Here is a 5,883-nt window from a genome sequence, read left to right on the forward strand (position 1 = left end):
CTCAAAAATGTTTCATACAGTTTTGTTTATTAATATGCTCTATAATTATTTACTACAGTAGTTTTTTCAGTAATTTATACTACCTTGACTTTTTATTTGCTCAAGGTGACATTTATGTATAGAATAAAACTAATGCACAGCATCAATGTGTTTCCCATATTACCATAAATTTACAATTTTTTGGAAGCAAGTATAGTCATAAATGTTTAATGGCTGCAAGTCTCATTTACATTGCTAAAATGTACAAAAGAGACATGTCTATAAGAGACCTTATAGACAGAATCTTTGCATATTTTTCAACTGCAATGTGGTCAAAATTAGAATATATTGATAGATTGGCACTAAGTTATGTATATATGTATACATATAAAGTGCTTTGATAGTCCACTTATTTGATGGGTTATAAATTGTACAGTTGTAAGTTGAGAGGTAATAATTATTGCACAAATTAGAAGATTTCGTCAGGTTCTGATGCTTTTCATTGTCAATACCATCACTTTCAAAATATATCAGTGCATTCAGCTCAAAGTATTTGAACTTACATGAGTGGTAAGAACACAGAAATGTGCTATGTAAGCAGAACATTTTGCATTATCTATGTCCAAGATTTTAAATATATTTTAGACAAAATATTTTAAAGGTAAGTTAAATGTATCTTCTAAGATAAGGAATAGTAATTTTCATGAGCTGAATTACTGTGAAAGGCAATCAGTGCTTCAAAATAAGTCGCTCTCATTGTTGTCTTCCTCTTTAGCCAAAACCTAGAATCCACAGAAGGACCTTACTCAGAGATTTAAAGGTTTTAAATAGAAAATAGTAACTATAATTGTATTATTAAAAGTAGGTATATTTGATATCCCTTATGTTTAGTTTCACGACTGTGACGTGGTCTGTCCATGTAAATAATGCACAGTGAGGGTGTATTGGTTTTGCTGGCAAGGTTTTGGTAGCGGGGGGGGTTACAGGGGTGGCTTCTGTAAGAAGTTGCTGGAAGTTTCCCCTGTGTTCGAGAGAGAGCCAATACCAGCCGGCTCTAAGATGGACCTGCTGCTGGCCAAGGCCGAGCCAATCGGCGATAGCGGTAACGCCTCTGTGATAACATTTTTAAGAAGGGAAAAAAAGTTGGGACAGGCAGATTCGGCAGCCGGAGAGAGGAGTGAGAACATGTAAGAGAAACAACTCTGCGGACACCAAGGTCAGTGAAGAAGGAGGGGGAGGAAATGCTCCAGGCGCCGGAGCAGAGATTCCCCTGCGGCCCGTGGTGAAGACCATGGTGAGGCAGGCTGTCCCCCTGCAGTCCATGGAGGTCCACGGTGGAGCAGATATCCACCTGTAGCCCGTGGAGGACCCCACGCCGGAGCAGGTGGGTTTCCCGAAGGAGGCTGTGACCCCGTGGGAACCCTGCGCTGGAGCAGGTTCCTGGCAGGACCTGCGGATCTGTGGAGAGAGGAGCCCACGGAGCAGGTTTTCTGGCAGGACTTGTGACCCCGTGGGGGACCCACGCTGGAGCAGTGTGCTCCTGAAGGACTGCACACCGTGGAAAGGACCCATGCTGGAGCAGTTCGTGAAGAACTGCAGCCCGTGGGAAGGGCCCACGTTGGAGAAGTTCGTGGAGGACTGTCTCCCGTGGGTGGGACCCCACGTTGGAGCAGGGAAGAGTGTGATGAGTCCTCCCCCTGAGGAGGATGAAGCGGCAGAAAACAACGTGTGATGAACTGACCGTAAACCCCATCCCCGTTCCCCCTGTGCCGCTGGGGGGGGTTGGTAGAGAAGCCGGGAGTGAAGTTGTGCCCGGGAAGAAGGGAGGGGTGGAGGGAAGGTGTTCTGAGATTCGGGTTTTTTCTCATTACCCTACTCTGGTTGATTTGTAATAAAGTGAGTTAATTTCCCCAAGTTGAGTCTGTTTTGCCCGTGACGGTAAGTGATGAGTGATATCTCTCCTGTCCTTATCTCGACCAACAAGCTCTTTGTTATATTTTCTCTCCCCTGTCCAGCTGAGGAGGGGGAGTGATAGAACGGATTTGGTGGGCACCTGGCAACCAGCCAGGGTCAACCCATCACAGAGGGGCACTCATATTGAGGCGAGAGAAAAGCACTGTGATTTTAGAGGAAGCTATTTGATAATCTTGTGAGATTTCTATTTAAATTCCACAGTCCTGATGGAGAATTGGAAAGCTTTAAAAGAATTACCTACAAAAGACAGCTGATGCCAGCTTTCTAATGGCCCTCTTGTGAGCCCTGGTTATGAGGATCAAGATGGAAGCAGCAAGGCACCCGCAGAGAGCCCTGCCAGGCAAGTGCAACTGGCAATCCTCCAGCACATCCACCACCCCGCTGGCTATCAGTGGGGCCGCGGAAGCCCCTGCGCAACAGGCTTTGAGCCCATGTTCTCTCTCACTTTCTGGGCTGTGAATTCCATATGAGCTTTATAAAGGCTGTGGTGATTATCCTTTCCCTGAAACTCAAAGAACCGCAACTCTATCCCCTTGGAGGCCCATCTGTCACTTAAAAATGGATTTCTCAGTATTGCTATTTTAGATGACTTTTAAAATAAGACTGCCAGGAGTGGTCTCGTGACAATTTTCTTCTCCAGTAGAAACCAGTATATTCCCTGAGAACAGTTACTTTTGGATATAATGATGCCACATTAGAAAAGATTGATGGACAGTAACAAAGCAAGCAGCATAGGTTGTAGGGTTTTTTTTCTTTAAATAACATTCAAATGGTATTTTTTCCACTAAGATATTCTAGTATTTTAGTTGAGAGCTTAGTACTGTAACTTCAGGATGCTACCCACTAACTTTGCCATACTGTCTGTTAGCTTCCTAGCTTCTGGAATTCATTCAACTTAAAGTACTTTACTATTTTGAACAGAATGTACCCCACAGTGTTTCAATAGATGCATCTGTAAATGGAGTGAGGAACTATATTTTCAAAGTAAGTGTAATTTGAGACATCTTGGGACAGAAGAATCTTTTTCTTGTTTGGTTGGTTTTGTGATGGTTTTTGGGGGTGGTTTGGTGGTGGTTTTTTCTTTTTTCTATTTTCTCTCCCTACTGTTCACATAAGCTGTATTTTCTTACTTAGGATTGCTCTGTCAACTGCCCTATGGTAACAAAATCTGTGCTTTCCAGAAGATTTTAGGAAAGTGGACCATGGAATGGTTAGCAATCTATGTATACTCCGCAGTGACTATGAATTTAAAATCACTTCAAATTCTCCTCCTGCTGGGCTAGTGGAAAGATTGAGAGAGAGAAAAGCTGAGTGAGGATGAGTAACAAGAAATTAAGTCCTTGCATCAAGTGGAGTATGTGAGTTAAACTTGTGAAGACCAACAAAGCCAGGTGAGCCTGAATAAGCTAGCAGTGCTACTGAAATAATGATTCACTGATAAGCAACTAGAAGATAGACTGAAGGACTGAAGTAGAATAGGAGACTTGGGATTTTGAAGTGTATACATACACATAAAAATTTTCTTCAGAAGGTAGTAGATTTTGCAGACCTCAAAGTGATGCTTAGTCAGTCTTCCCACCATGTTTGCATTTGCTACTGCAAAATGCAGTGTCCTAAAATTTATCATGTGAAAAATAGTCTTAAAAAAGTTTCCCAAAAAGTACTACATCCCAATAGATAGTACTACATCCCATTTACATGATCTTATAATCTACATATTTATCCTAAAAGCCATGCTGTCCATGACCTTGATCTCCATAAAACCTAGCAAGCTTTTGCTAAGTCTGTCTTAATAGAACAAACAAGGAGAATATTGTTTGCTTGTGTATTTCTAAATTACTGTATAATAATGTGAAGGTGAAGACTCAATTTGTGCTTGCTCCAGGAAACTGTGGACGCCTGAAACTAAACAGTGAAATTCACAGTAATGGCCTGTCTTTTCTGTTTCCTAGGCTTGGAGGATGTTGATGTGCTGGTGGTGGTATTTCTGAATATTGACTCGCTAATTTTAAGACATTTCATCTGTCCTCCACTCTCTGAAAGTATCAGGGGACAATAGGGCGTACCTTGTGTCCTCTTCCTTTGCTTTCCTGAATGCAAGGACATGCTTAGAAAACACAAGTTTGAAATAAGGTAACTTAGGTTAAAAGGAAATGCGTTAGCTTAAGAGAATTGTGGACTGAGGTTATAGTGGAGTTGCAGAGATACAATGGATTTTGCAGAAATGTGATACAGCCTGTGGTTTGTGGTTTAACAGGTCATCTGGGCATGCACACGGTCACTTACCATGGCAAGTGTAGTTGCTTAGGTGACAGAAATGGCATAGTTTTGGATTGCTTTTTATTAAGAAGAACAGTAGGGTGCCTTGCAAAATGTACTGAAGTTAATCCCCCCTAGAGTCAATCCATCTCTTCAGCAGCACGAGAGAGATACAGGTTCCAGTTGCCTGTATACTGTTTTGTTGCCGTTCGTCTGCTAGTGAACAAACTGTTTAACTGAAGTCCTTTCTTTGCTTCTGATGCGTTGCAAATCTTACTGGTTTCAGATATATCAAGCAACACTGACGACACCATCTACAAGTGGAATATAGCCCTAGATTTAGGGGAAGGTGACTCGTTCAGCGTACTTTTTTGTTTTATCAGTGTGGTAAAATTCAATTATTGTATGTATTTTCTTGTATGCTACTGGTATTGGCAGAATTACAACCGCAGAGAACTGTACTTTTTATACCAGTTTTGTTCTGTATCTGTTGGTACAACTCATTTATCAAAAAGCCTTTCTGGTTTCCTTTCACATTTGATATGTAGGAGGTCTCCATTTTGCCTACTGGCTCTTTGTCAGGATCCTGACTGAAATAAGATTAAATAAGATTTCAAGTTTGATGGTAATTTGCATGAGGTTTGCATAAATGTTCTTAGTCTTCATTAGTCAGTGCCCGAAACTCAAATATTTATCTGTACGATAGCACTCCTGCCTTTACCTTTGCACCCCTTTCCAGTCTGGGTTTCAGAGGCCGGGTTCAGCGCACAGAAGCTGCATGGGCAGACTTTAATCGAAACTGTTAAACAAACTTGCTGTTTCCGCAGGGGTTGCTCTTAATGAACAAGTCTGCAAATGCTGATGGACAAGTGAGCTTTTGAGAGAGGGAGGGTATGTGGCAACTTTGTTTTGCTAGGCCATGACGATTGCAGCAGGAGATGGCCAACAGAGCAAGATGCCCTTTCGCACAGGAGGAGCTTGCAGGTCTCCGCGGTTCTGTTCAGACGAAGCGATCAGAAGAGGAACTGCCCGAGCGTGTGGGCAGCCTCAGATTGGAGCGCTGCTAAAACAGTTACAGCTGGCAAACTGCTGTCTGGTGGTTCTCCTGGTTACCGTTCCCAGAGAATGGATGACCTGAAAACGTGTGTATGACATTTGTGTGAGTAAGTCATAAGTTTCTATCCTTTTTTTTTTTTTTTTTTTTTTTTGCAGTAGCTGCAGGTTATGCGAGAGCTGATTTCCAGTGTGGTTTAGGAGGCTGTTGAGCAGCTGAATAGCAGTTGCAAAGTCTGCATAAGCCAGGACCAGCCAGGCGTTGAGGAGTGGTGAAAAGCCATTAGCCGTTAGGTCTGGCGGTGGTGGCGTGGATGGCGGCAGCATCAGGTTTGTAAATTGATTAACGGAGGGTCCGGTTGCTGCCTAGTCCTGGGTTATCTCCTGGAGAGGCAGACTGGAGGACAGTACAGCCTCCCACGGTAAAAAAGAAGACCACAACGCAACCCCCAATCAAAGAAACCAAACATCAAAGAGACCACCCAAACCACCTCAGCCCGCCCCCCGCACGCCCTGGGACCCACGGGACACGAGGAGGGCGGCGGGGCCGCACGGGGGGAGCTGCCCCCTCAGCCGCCAGGGGCCGCCCCGCTCCCGCCGCCCCGCCCGACACCGGCC

The sequence above is a fragment of the Aquila chrysaetos genome, chromosome 7 (genome assembly GCF_900496995.4).
Source record: "Aquila chrysaetos chrysaetos chromosome 7, bAquChr1.4, whole genome shotgun sequence".
In the NCBI taxonomy this organism is placed as follows: domain Eukaryota; kingdom Metazoa; phylum Chordata; class Aves; order Accipitriformes; family Accipitridae; genus Aquila; species Aquila chrysaetos.